At 51.9% G+C, this 14,040-nt stretch overlaps 1 non-coding gene across 1 annotated transcript; it reads left to right on the top strand.

Moving 5' to 3' along the window:
* Positions 1 to 4,602: 4,602 nt before the first annotated feature.
* LOC142874893 (U4 spliceosomal RNA) lies at positions 4,603 to 4,743 on the top strand. Its single transcript, XR_012922477.1, has one exon. It is a non-coding gene; the product is annotated as a U4 spliceosomal RNA (small nuclear RNA).
* Positions 4,744 to 14,040: the final 9,297 nt, after the last annotated feature.

Raw genomic sequence — 14,040 nt, forward strand, 5'->3', positions numbered from 1 at the left:
CCTGACTGTACTGGATTAAAAGCACTAATCAGAGACCCTGAAATAAGGACCAAGTGAAGGTGGCTAACGCCTGTATTCCTAGCACTCTGGGAGGCAGAGGACAGAGGATCACTTGAGCTCAGGAGATGGAGACCAGCCTGAGTAAGAGCGAGACCTTGTCTCTACTAAAAAAAAAAGAAAAAGAAAAATTAGCTGGGCATGGTGGAGCACACCTATAGTCACAAGCTACTCTGGAGGCTGAGGCAGTAGGGTTGCTTGAGCCCAGAAGATTGAGGTTGCTGTGAGTGAGGCTGACGCCACGGCACTCACTCTAGCCTGGGCAACAAAACCAGACTGTGTCTCAAAAAAAACCAAAAAAACAAAAAAAAAGACTCTGAAATAAAAATTTAGCTTCTTTATCCTTTCCTATGCTTCTCAAAATCTTTAGAATTGTTAAAATATTTTTTAAAATTACAACGTTTTATAGACAGAAATTTTAAAGACTACCTGGATTGTAAAACAAAACAATTTATTTAATGAATATAGTGCTTATTTTTAACTCCAAAGGTGACATCTCTAAAAATAAAACATTTTCAACTGGCCGTGCGTGGTGGCTCACACGCTATAATCCTAGCACTCTGGGAGGCCGAGGCGGGCGGATTGCTCGAGGTCAGGAGTTCGAAACCAGCCTGAGCAAGACCCCGTCTCTACTAAAAATAGAAAGATATTAATTGATCAACTAAAAATATATATACAAAAACATTAGCCGGGCATGGTGGCGCATGCCTGTAGTCCCAGCTACTCGGGAGGCTGAGGCAGTAGGATTGCTTGAGCCCATGAGATTGAGGTTGCTGTAAGCTAGGCTGACGCCACATCACTCATTCCAGCCTGGGCAACAAAGTGAGACTGTCTCAAAAAAAACATTTTCAACTGCAAAAAGGCACTCTACCAACTCCTGCTTTTATATACAAGCAAACTTGATTTTGGCCCATCTTTTTTATTTATTTAAAATTTAAAACATGCCAGCCATGGCCCATCTTTTTTTAACTCTTCTCTCTTCTAAGGTTTTCTGTTAACCCCTAAGTAGACTCAGTGAAGGTTAAGGGACTGCTGTATGATAAACAGTATTTTGATGGTAGCATTTAATATGTACTTTAGAAATAGCCAACCTCAGAACTTTTACATTGTTATTTTATTGCCATTTTCTCTTTGTAGATGAGTGCAATAGATGAAAATATTAACAAGAGAAATTGATTTTTTTCTAATAACTTTATAAAGCTTCTGTCAGCTTTGACTAAGTTTCTGCCCAGAAGAAAAGAGCTGTCATCATCCTAGCTTAGCACCTGGGCTTCTTTGTGTCTATAGTTGTTGGAACATTGAAGAGACGCTTCAAGAAATACAGCTGCAGGATCCCAGAAAGAATAATTAAAAGGCTCTGGGCTGTTGACCACCAGTTGACATAGTTATAGTTTGATTGGAGAAGAAAAAAATCAGCCATTTTCCTCATCCGGGCAAAGTTGTAGTATCGCCACATGTGAAAGATATTGTTCTGTACCTTTCGTGTACTCTGCTATGGGAGAGAAAATAAAGAGATTTTTCCCCTCTTCTGAAAAAAAAAAAAAAAAAAAAAGAAACGTTGAAACTTGGCAAATATAAAACATGAGACATTTTAATGAACTTATTCAAAAATAATGAATAATAAATATTCCTATTATGAGTTTATTATGCGAACTTGTATAACTTTACCCAGGCGTCAGAGCCCCCAGAACCACTGGCACACAGAGCCCCAGTTAGCACCTGCGGTGCGCACCTGCCCCACGTGAACCACAGCGGGAGCCGTTTCTGGGCCTTCGTGAGGGCTGAGCGTACCTGGGGCGTCCCTGGTGCCTGGTTCCCTGGTTCCCTGGTGTCTCATCTGGAAATCGGGGTCATAGCAGTGCCCCCGAGCAGAACTCCGGCGGGAATCTGGGATCCCAGGAGACGACACACGTGGAGCATGTAACCAATGCCCGCAACAAATAAACTGGGTTTTCCCACCGCCTGTAACTCCGAGGCCAGGACCGGGGCCGCCCTGCGCCTGGCGTCCACGTGGTGCCGGCTGGCGGCTGTCACTGGGTAGCGCTGAGTGGGTAACGCAAGCGATGCCGGGTGGGTGGAGGCGTGGACGCGGATGGTGGACGCGTGGAGGAATGTGTGGATGTGAGTCAGGATTTCCTTCCTAGTGAAGGCGGAATAACGGTCCGTTGTGTGGACAAACCACATCGGGCTGGGGCAGCGAGTTGGGTGGAGACGTGGATCACAAGATCAGGGTTGGCACGAAGATGCTTGTTTGAGCAGACTTCCCTCTGCCTCACCTTCCGAGCCCATCCTTGATGAGAATGGTTCCTCCTCGGGTACGGGGAGGGGGCAGGCGTCTTTCAAGTGGGAATCCCATCTCCCTCCTTCGGGACACAGGGCCAAGCTCAGAGGGGTCTTGCACCTGCTGTTTTTCTAGTGCCTTTTAACTCTGGGCAGTCGGCGTGCCAGGTGGCGTGTGTTGAGGTGGCGTGCTCGTAGCCCCTGCACCGAGCACCGTGTGGCCCGTCCACCGTGTGGCCTGTCATTCCGCCTTGAGTGGGGGAAGGGATTCTGGCTCGCTGCAACGTGGGGGGCCTCGGGGGACACCATGCCAAGTGAAATGCGCCAGACACGTCCCGCACGACTCTATCTCAGTCGTACGAGGTCTGTAGGGAAGCCGTCCGCCGCGTGGCAAGAGTGACACATTCTCCACTCCGAGCCGCGGGACGGGGTGTGTCACTCGCACAGACTGGAGGGCTCTGCCAAGACGGCTTCCAACAACGCTCGAGGCACCGATGACCCTTCGCATAGGCCTCCCCGGTGGCGACAGGTCTTGGCAAGACAGTCCGATGACGTGACCAGCGGCACACGTTTTCCCCCGAAAGGCTTGCTGTACAACGGACACTTTCCATGGGTGGGTGCGGGGACCCTTGGCCGCCGGACACGTGGCTTCTGTTCCCAAGTCCCTATCAAACGTTTCTATCTGAGAAACTGGGTTTGTCAGCGTTTCGGCTCCCTGGGCCTTTCGGGGTAGGTTGCTGACACCTGTCCGCTGTGGAACGAGGTCCCCAGGGTGGTCTGGTTCACAGGGAGGAGGTAGAAGGGTGGGCGCGGGGGGAGAGGCAGGAATGGCTAGCGGGCTCAATAGGAATGTACTTAATGCCACCGAACTGCACACCTAAAAATGGTTAAAATGACAAATTTTATGTTACATATGTCTTATTACAACTCTTACAAAAAGGCAAGCAGGCTTAACACATTATAAAATGTGATGGAAGCAACTCCAAGAGCTTACATACCAGATTTAAGCAAAATAAACAGCAGGGACAAGCCAGGGAGCTAGAAGGGAAACATCCACCGGAACTAAGCTGACAGAGGACAGAGGAGGGGCAGGCGCCTGCCCACTCCAGGCCCGGGGGAGCAGCACGTCCCAGAGGCCCAGGCGGTCGGGCTAAAGGCTGGGGTGCGGCGGGCTGGAGGGGCCTGGAGACCTGCCCGGCCCTGGAGTGTCTGCGCTGTGTCCCCAGAGGCCGCCAGTGGCCGGGTGGCCTGGCCTCCCATCTGCGCCAAGTCCAAACTGCTTCTCCCGGGGAGCCAGTCCCTGGGCTCGTCAGCATGAAGTCCCCCTAGCTCGTCCCACCGGGCACCTGCCTGCCCACCCCCGGGACGTGGTCCAGCGCTCCATCCGCCCTTCCATCGGCCTCTGCTTCCTTCCTCAAGCGTCCGGCCCTCTCCTGCTGCGTGGCTCTGCCGGGCGCTGGACACGGCCGGCAGGAGGAAGGAGGGCTGGGCGTCCTCTCCGACAGGGCGTGGACAGAGTCCGTGGCCCACACGTGCTCGGGCTGGACAGCCTCGTGGCCAGGCGCCAGGCTCTCCTGCCAGGGCTGCCCAGGGCCGTCCAGGGTGGGGCGCGGACACCTCTTTGCCCCGGGACAGGGACCTGGGCGGGAGAGTCCCCAGCCAGCAGCGAGGACCGCCCTGCACAGCCGGCCAAGAGCAGGCAGGAGGCTGCCGTGTTTCTTCCCCGGAGGAGACTGAAGCCAGTTGCAGAAGGCCACGTATCCCAAGTCCACCAAATGAAGTGTCCAGAACAGGCAAAGCCACAGAGACAGAAAGCGGGCGGGTGGTGGCAGGGCTGGGGACAGCGGGGAGGGGGTGGGAACGGGGGCTGATGTGGGCGCAGCGTTTTGGCGGGAGGCGGATGAGGACGTTCTAAAACCACTGTGGCGGACGCCCGGCTCTGTGAATGCACCGAGACCACCGAGTTGCACATTTGAGTCGCGTGGACGCCACGGTATGTCAATTATGTCTCAATAAAGCTGCTTAGGAAATGAAAAAAATAAAAGGACATTCAAAACAAAACAAAAAGAAAACTATTTTTTTAACCTACTTTTGAACTTGGAACAAAACTAAATTCTTTGAGGAAAAATCAATACATGAGAAAGAGATCCACAAAGGAGGTGAGTGTTTTTAAGACTAAGTGTGCTTTTTCTTTTTGCAGAAAATCCGAGGTGAGACTTCCAGTTTCAGCTCTCACTTGGACGGGGCCCGGAAGCCGTCACTGCCGGCTTTGTCCGATGGCAGTTTCACAGCCAGCGAGGTTTCTCTGAGGCGAGATTGTTGCTAATTAAAAGTGTTGGCCAATATCCTGGTGTGATGACTCCCAACGTAGTCAGCACTGGCAATTTTTTCCCGTCTCTATGGAGACTGAATTAAAAGAAGAAAATAGAAGTGGTCACTTCCGGCCTAACAACAAGAGAAAAGATGACTTTTTCTTAGCTCCCTCCACCAGAGCGTTGGGGTCTCAGGACAAACTGGCACCTTCCTAATCTGGACTAACAGGTTAGGGTTAGGCAGCCCAGATCTGTTGCACAGAAGCCTCTGGAAATAGCCACCGGCAGGCGGTGTCACCTCCCTGACCCCTGCCAGATTCCAGCACTGAAGGTGGGAGAAACCTCCCCGTGCCTGGGGACAGGAAGGGAGAAGAACCTGCAGGTGGCTGCCGTACCTGCGGGTTCCAAATTTTGGGATTCAACCAAACACAGATGGAAAATATGGCGGGGGTGGGGGGAGGAGAATAAGAATACAAAAACATCAGGATCTGGAAGAGTTTGCTAAAAATCAAATCAAATAAAATAAAATAAAACCCGACAAACAATCAAAAAGAATACAAGTGAAGATAACTATTTACAGAATTATAGTAAATAGCTATACTATAGTTAGATTAGTAATATAACTATATTACTCATAGTTAGTAATAACTATTTACTATCTATTTACGAAGCATTACATTGTGTTAGTATTGTTAGTAGTCCGGAGGTGATTTACAGTGTACAGGTGAACGTGCGCAGGTTATACGCAAATACTGCGCCATTTTGTATCAGGGACTTGAGCATCCCAAGAACGTGGTACCCTCGGGAGGTCCTGGAACCCATCCCGGCAGGCCCTATTTTAAAATGCACCCAGGGCAGTCTTCCTAATGAGTTTACCTGGAAGGAAAACAGCTCACCTGAGCCTTGCCTGGCCTCGGGGAGGGCGGTTAGATGACACCGCCACCTCTAGCCTTTCTGTCCCAAGGAAGGGGAGGAAAAAAGAAAGACCAAGAAATGCTTCTAAGGGTCACAGCCCACCAAGAACTTTGAACATTTCTTTCAAGGTAGGTCCACTGCCAACAAATCCCCAAAGTTTTTCTTTGTTGGAGAAAGTTTTTATTTCTCCGGGTTTTTTTTTTTTTTGTATTTTAAAAAAAATTTCAGGCCTGGCGGTTGTGGCTCACACCTGTAATCCTAGCACTCTGGGAGGCCGAGGCGGGTGGATTCTTCGAGGTCAGGAGTTCTAAACCAGCCTGAGCAAGAGCGAGACCCCGTCTCTACTATAAAATAGAAAGAAATTAATTGGCCAACTAACATATATAGAAAAAATTAGCCGGGCATGGTGGCGCATGCCTGTAGTCCCAGCCACTCGGGAAGCTGAGGCAGGAGGATTGCTTAAGCCCAGGAGTTTGAGGTTGCTGTGAGCTAGGCTGATGCCACGGCACTTACTCTAGCCTGGGAAACAAAGTGAGACTCTGTCTCAAAAAAAAAAAAAAAAAAAGAAAGAAAGAAAGAAAAGAAAAAAAGAAAAAGAAAAAAAATTTTCAGCATATTACGGGGGTACAAACGTTTAGGTTATGTATATTGCCCTTGTCCCACCTAAGTCAGAGCCTCAAGCATGTCCATCCCCCAGACAGTACGCACCACACCCATTAGGTGTGAATATACCCGTCCCCTCCTCCTCCCTCCACCTGCCCGACACCCGATGAATGTTGCTACTATATGTGGCACGTAAGTGTTGATCAGTTAATACTAATTTGATGGTGAGTACCTGTGGTGCTTGTTTTTCCATTCTTGGGATACTTCATTTATCTCCTTCATTTCTTTTTTTTGAGACAGGGTCTCACTCTGCCTGGGCTAGCATACTGTGGTGTCAGCTTAGCTCACAGCAACCTCAAACTCCTGGGCTCAAGCAATCCTCCTGCCTCGGCCTCTCAAGTAGCTGGGACTACAGGCATGCGCCACCATGCCCGGCTAATTTTTCTCTATATATATTTTAGTTGGCCAATTAATTTCTTTCTATTTTTAGTAGAGATGGGGACTCACTCTTGCTCAGGCTGGTTTTGAACTCCTGACCTTGAGCGATCTTCTTGCCTCGGCCTCCCAGAGTGCTAGAGATACTTTAAATCTTACAAAACATCAGTAAAAGACTTGTGCCCAAAATATATAAAGAATTCTTAAAACTCAACAATAAGAAAATGAGAAAAGAAAAAAAAAACTTATCTGGGGAAGGAAAGTCATTTTAAATTACCAGGCCCAGAGAGACATTAAAAGGAGATAGCAGTCTAGGTCTTCTCCCTCCTTGATCTACATATTCACCTCTTGAAACTGCTTGCTATTGCCACAAGCAGCTAAAAATTAACCCAGCAATGCTGCACCGGACACCATAATACCGCCCTATAGCTTAACAATGTCTAGCCGATCAATGCTATTTGTGTAAAGCAATGAGAATTACCGGCAAGCAAATTTATATCAGCACAATCCCTGTCCCTCTTTTTTGCCTTTAAAAACCTGCTTGTAACAAAGGCTCACGCCTGTAATCTCCCCACTCTGGGAGGCCGAGGCGGGCGGATCGTTTGAGCTCAGGAGTTAGAGACAGGCCTGAGCAAGAGTGAGACCCCGTCTCTACCAAAAGCAGAAAAAATTAACTGGGTGTGGTGGCGCATGCCTGTAGTCCCAGCTACTGGGGAGGCTGAGGCAGGAGGATCGCTTGAGCCCAGGCGTTTGAGGTTGCTGTGAGCTAGGCTGACGCCACGGCACTCACTTTAGCCTGGGGAACAGAGAGAGACTCTGAGTCAAAAATAAATAATCCAAGTGATCATGACAAAAGAAAAAGAAAAAAAAAATAAATAAATAAATACATACATACATACATACATACATACATAAATAAATAAATACAAAGGCCAAAGAGAGCTCATGTCCGTGGCTATTTGGGTCTGAGTCTTCTGGGACAGCTGTCCTCACTCTGATTCAAAGTAAACTCTATAATTATATTTTTGGCCACATGAACTGTGTGGCTAGAAGAACTGTTCAAAGTATACAGGCGGGCATGGTGGCTCACATCTGTAATCCCAGCACTTTGGGAGTTCGAAGCAGGAGGATCGCTTGAGGCCAGGAGTTCAAGACCAGTCTGGGCAACATAGTGAGACCCTGTCTCTACAAAAAATACAAAAATTAGCTGGACGTGGTCAAGAGCACCTGTAGTCCCAGCTACTCAGAAGACTGAAGCAGGAAGATGGCTTGAGCCCAGGAGTTTGAGGCTGCAGTGAGCTGTGATGACACCTCCGCACTCCAGACTGGGAGACAGAGCCAGACCCTGTGTACTGCCTGGAAAAGACAAAACTATAGACACAGTAAAGTGGTCGCCCCAAGTCAGGGCAAAGGCGAAAGAGATGAGTACGTGGAGCACAGAGGATTTTCCGGGCAGCGAGACCATTCTGCACAGTACTGTGATGTCCACAGACGACCTTACCCATTTGTCAAAACCTCCAGAACTGCACACCACAAAGAGTGATCCCTAATGTAAACTGTTATGTTATAGTAATATAATAATAAATTTAAAAAAATTTAAAAAATTAAATAATAAATTGAAAAAAGACAACAGAAAAACAACATCGGCCTGTAAGTGTAACAAACGACCCCCCTAGTGCAAGATGTGGGTGGGAGAGACTGTGCGTGGGAGGGGGTGCGGGAACCCTACTAACTGCTCAATTTGTCTGCAGTTCTAAAATGTTCTAAAAATATTAATTTTAAAAATAATGCAAGTTCATAAAAAAATCATCTCTAATGCCATGGCCCATGAGTTTGATCTAAATCTAGAATTTTTTTTTAAAGAGAAAAGGAATCATGCCACCCATGCTTTCACATAACTTGACATTTTCATTAGCATGGGATGATGCGCATCTTCCCACATCAATACGGTTTTTCTGTATTGTTGTTTTCTGTGACTGCATTTTACTCTAAGATCCAGCTATTCTGCTTTTCCTTCAGCCCACCCCCGATCTCAGCCGATGCATGTTTGAGTTCTCACTACTTTTTCACCACAGTGGGTTTTCACTTAACTTGCATGAATTCAACTAAAAATGCACGAAACCCCCTGCCAAAAAGCAGGGTGTGCGGTGACCCATTTGGAAGCGTGGAGCCGGGGAGGCTGGCTGCTCCCGGCCCATGGCTGGGGCGTGGGAGCCCTCCCTCGCGTGTGTCACGGCAGCGCTGTCACGCTGAGCTGCTTTCTCATGTTTAAAGACGCATTTTTTGTAGGCCGGGCGCGGTGGGTGGCTCACACCTGTAATCCCAGCACTCTGGGAGGCCGAGGTGGGAGGATTGCTCAAGGTCAGGAGTTCGAAACCAGCCTGAGCAAGAGTGAGACCCCGTCTCTACTAAAAATAGAAAGAAATTAATTGGCCAACTAAAAATATCTAGAAAAAAATTAGCCGGGCATGGTGGCGAATGCCTGTAGTCCCAGCTACTCAGGAGGCTGAGGCAGGAGGATTGCTTGAGCCCAGGAGTTTGAGGTTGCTGTGAGCTAGGCTGACGCCACGGCACTCACTCTAGCCTGGGCAACAAAGCGAGACTCTGTCAAAAAAAAAAAAAAAAAAAAGGCAGCCGGAGTGGACCAAGCCGCCTCCCAAGGCCCCAGGGCCAAATGCGGCTGACGAGCCTGCAGGGGTCCCCCAGGCCAGGTGCTCACCACACAGAAATCGCGTGGCTGAGACACGGAGGCCGTCCTCCCAGGAGGACAGGCAGGTGTCTAGGGAGGACGGCCGCCAGGAGGAGGAAGGACGTCCCAGACCCACCTCCTCGGTTGCTGGGGTCGGAGGATTTTCTAGCGGTGCAATGAACGAGCTGTGAAGTCCTAGCATCAGTTCGTGCTCTGCGTGGCGTGCCGGGCAGGGCACGCGTGCGCAGTGAGAAGCCGCACTGGCGGCAGCGTGTCATCAGAAGCTGGTGGATAACGTAGGTAGAACGGACAACACTTCACAGCACAACAAAGTGGCGTGATCAACAAATGTTAGGGCGTACTTTATTTTTTGAGACAGAGTCTCGCTTTGTCGCCCAGGCTAGAGTGAGTGCCGTGGCGTCAGCCTCGCTCACAGCAACCTCAAACTCCTGGGCTCAAGCAATCCTCCTGCCTCAGCCTCCCGAGTAGTTGAGACTACAGGCATGCACCACCATGCCCGGCTAATTTTTTCTATGTATATTAGTTGGCCAATTAATTTCTTTCTATTTTTAGTAGAGACGGGGTCTCACTCTTGCTCAGGCTGGTTTCGAACTCTTGAGCTTGAGTGATCCTCCCGCCTTGGCCTCTCAGAGTGTTAGGATTACAGGCGTGAGCCACCGAGCCGGGCCAGGGCATACTTTAAAATAACTAAAAGAGGCCGAGCATGGTGGCTCCTGTCTGTAATCCCAGCACTCTGGGAGGCCGAGGCAGGAGGATCGCTTGAGGTCAGGAGTTCAAGACCAGCCTGAGCAAGAGCGAGACCCCACCTCTACTAAAAATAGAAAAATTGGCTGGGTATGATGACGTGTGCCTGTAGGAGGCTGAGGCAGGAGGATTCGTGAGCCCAGGCGGGGGTTTGAGGTTGCAATGAGCTGTGATGACACCACTGTACTATACCTGGGGTGACAGAGCAAGTCTCTGACTCCAGAAAACCCCCCACAAGTACCTAAAGAGTGGAATTGGGATGTTCCTAACACAAAGAAATGTTAAATGTCTGAGGTGGTGGATACCCCAATTACCCTGGTTTGATTAATTCACACTATATCCGTATCAAAACATCACATATGCCTTATAAAAATTATAACTATGTACCCATAAAAATTGAAAATAAAGAACAACAACAAAACAAGAAACCGGCGGGCGAGCCCCTCCCAGGGAGGAGATTTCAGGGGTGTAACCAGCGGGGGTGACCCTGGCCGCCCCTCAGTCCTGCGCACAGGGTTGCTCAGCGGGTCCTTGGGCCGCAGCCGTGGCGGGGCCGCTTGTCATCCTCCGAGCGAGGGAGCCATCGGGTGGGTGGTGTAAGGGTCTGCCGCTACCTGGGGGCTGCAGGGAGGTCTCATACTTCTGAGAAAGCCGCTCGAAAGGGGGGGATCAGTGCAGCGGAAAGTGACTAAGTCTGGGCGGCAACCCTCGCTGGCCCGGGGACTTCAGAGGTCGGAGAACCGCAGGAAGGCATTTTGTTTTGGGAGCTGGGGATTAGGTTTCAACCTGTGAATTCTGGGGCCACGGACGTTGGGCCCCAAGTGGCAGGGCTGGTGGCGGCTCTGGGGGCCAGAGCTGGGCAGGGGCGGAGAAGGGCCATCCCCCTGCTGGTCGGCAGGCAGGGCGGGCCCTGGGGCTTGGGCAGCTGCAGACCAGCGGCGTGGTTAGCACGGGCGGTGGGCCTGCAGCCAGGGCCCAGGAGGCAATGGGTGGGGACTCGTCCCCCACGTTCAGAGACGAACGTCCCGGCTGCCGCCTGGGACACACCTGACGGCCACCCTCGCCCAGGCCCCAGTCTCTGTGGCGTTTCCATCAGCAGACTTCAGCACATCTTCACGTAAGGTAAAGCTGCCTGCTCCACCGTGTTAAAAATAAACAGCGCTGCCAGCAACTGCTCGTGGGCAAGAGAAGGCAAGGCCTCCTTGCACCGACAGGAAGCCACTTCCGGGGGCAGCACACCCGCCGCCTTGCAGGGCGTGATGAAGGTCGGCGAGAGCGATTTAGAAGGCGCAGGTCAAAGGGGAATCTAATCCGGCAGTCCCCGGCGCCGGTGGCGGGCGTGTTCAGCTCCTATTCTTCTGCACCTAGGCTGAGAGGTAATTACAGGATTTAATGATTGGCAGGCAGAGCCTTAGTCACCAGGCAATGACTAACACCGGGAAGAATTGTGGCAGTTTTTAGACCGGTTCAGAAAGGCAGCGAGTCCTCGGAACAAAAGGCCCAAAGGCACACGTGTTCAGAGCCCTGGGAGCAGATGCGGGGTGGAATCGTGTCGCGATGGGCTGGCGCGCTCCTGCCCTGAGTCCAGGCGCGCTGTGCATCTGCTTCCCAAAAGGGAAGTTTATCGGCACAGCCTGCAGAGAAGGGGGCGCGGCTGCCTTCCCCGCAGTTCTGGAATAAAGGAGTCTCACGCCCCTGGGCTCTGCCCGTCTACGCTGCCCTCGGTCCCCAGTTGGGGAGCAAAGGCCGCCTCCCGCTCAGCCCTGGGTACAGCTGTCTGGTCCTCCCTCGGGGCAGAGGGGCCTCTGTGGCGCAGGTCCCAGAGGACCAGGCGGGGAAGGGCAGAGGTGCTGAAGCGTGACAGTCCTGGAGGCCGGGCCTCTGCTCTGGGGGCCCTGGACCCGCCACAGAGAGCCGCACACGGGCCTGCTCCACGGGGGCTGGGGGTGAGGACAGAGGCCTGCCGGCGCCCGGCTCCCCAGCTCTTCCTGGAAGGAAGGAAGGAGGGAGAGGTGCCCCCCGGAGATGGTGAGGATGGAAAGTGAGGTGGCAGAGAGAGGCAGGCGTACTCTGGGGGTCACCCTGTCCTCCTCTTTGCCCATTCTCCCCGGCCTCCCTCCTCTGTTCCCTGCTGGGCTCGACCACCGGCCCTCTCCCCGCCCTGTCCCCCATCCTGCTGGTCCACCCTTCCCCTGCCGCTGGGGTGACCACCAGCCCCCACCTCGGCCACTGGACGCTCCTCAGTGGCTCCTGGAGTGCACCACGGGACAAAGGCAGAGCCTCCCCAGCCTCCGCGGCCCTCCCCGGCCAGCCCACCCGCCTCTGTGCCCTGCGCTCGGCTGCACCCGCCTCGCCGCCCGGCCCACCTCTGAGCCTCTGCTCCCAAGAGGTTCGGGCCCCCAGCCCAGCTTGTGCCCTAGGCCAGCTTCCCCTCAGCTTCAGCCGTGGGCCGCGTGAGGCTGCGGAGCGCGGGACGTCACTGGCCACGGGCGGAAGACGGGTTGGGAGACTTACTGTGGGAAAGGGCTGCGCATAGCTCAGTAATTTTTTATGCTGATTATATGTTGAGATGGTAATATTTCGGGTATATGTGCTGGGGTACATGAAATGTAGTATTTAAGAACTGCCTCCTGTGAAATAGAAAATAGTATTTAATAATTAAAAAAAATTGAAACAAAATAAAAAAACATGTGGTATTAACATCGGTCTCACCAGCTTCTTTTTCTTTTGGATGTCTACGGGAAAACGAGAGTTCTAGCCACGGCTTGCGCTCGCGGCTTGCGTGTATTGCCGGTTTAACTCACCTCGCTGCCTCTGTACCCCGGCGCCTGGCACTGCCCGGGCACTCGGCGGGGGCGCCCGCCTGTTTATCAAAGTGCCCGCGCCTGTCCCTGGTCGCCTGGCCAAGGCCGTTACTGCGAGCCCACGCGCTGCCCGGGCACTGGGCGGGGGCGGGGCGGGCGTTCTTCTGCCTTGCAGGGGCCCCACCTTTCCCGAGTACCCCACCCCCGGCCGGGCCTGTAACAGAACGTTCAGGGACAGCAGCTCCGGCCTGGCCTGGCTCGGCAGGGTTTGTAGGCTCAGACAACAAGCCCACGTCCGGTCCCTTTCCTGCATTCAGTGTTGTGTTTTTTGCTTTTTCTTACTATTTTTTTTTTTTTTTAAGCCAGTCAAATTTAGCAGTGGGGGGTAGGTGCTGTGTTTTTAAACAAAACTCTGGCTTGGCTTATGTTGCGCTCACAGAGAAGCGGCATCTGGTAACACAGCAAGGTCCATTCCAGGCTCTCTCTGCCGCCTGCCGTGCCGCCCTGGCACTCACCCACCTCAGCGGGTCTAGGCCAGGGGTCCTCAAACTTTTTTTTTTTTTTTTTTTTTTGAGACAGAGTCTCACTTTGTTGCCCAGGCTAGAGTGAGTGCCGTGGCGTCAGCCTAGCTCACAGCAACCTCAAACTCCTGGGCTCAAGCGATCCTCCTGCCTCAGCCTCCCGAGTAGCTGGGACTACAGGCATGCGCCACCATGCCCGGCTAATTTTATATATATATTAGTTGGCCAATTAATTTCTTTCTATTTATAGTAGAGACGGGGTCTTGCTCTTGCTCAGGCTGGTTTCGAACTCCTGACCTCGAGCAATCCGCCCGCCTCGGCCTCCCAGAGTGCTAGGATTACAGGCGTGAGCCACCGCGCCCGGCTGGTCCTCAAACTTTTTAAACAGGGGGCCAGTTCACTGTCCCTTGGACCGTTGGAGGGCCAGACTATAGTTAAAAAAAAACTATGAACAAATTCCTATGCACACTGCACATATCTTATTTTGAAGTAAAAACACAAATGGGTAAAAACACCGGCATGTGGCCCGCGGGCCGTAGTTTGAGGATGCCTGGTCCGTCCACAGCTTAGAGGCAGGTCAAATAAGTCGTGCTTGAGAAGCAGCAGGCACTCGGGAGACGGAGCTCGTGGGGGCCGCCCTGTCCCCAGGGTGCTGGCTC

Source organism: Microcebus murinus, chromosome 1 (assembly GCF_040939455.1).
Source record: "Microcebus murinus isolate Inina chromosome 1, M.murinus_Inina_mat1.0, whole genome shotgun sequence".
Classification (NCBI taxonomy): domain Eukaryota; kingdom Metazoa; phylum Chordata; class Mammalia; order Primates; family Cheirogaleidae; genus Microcebus; species Microcebus murinus.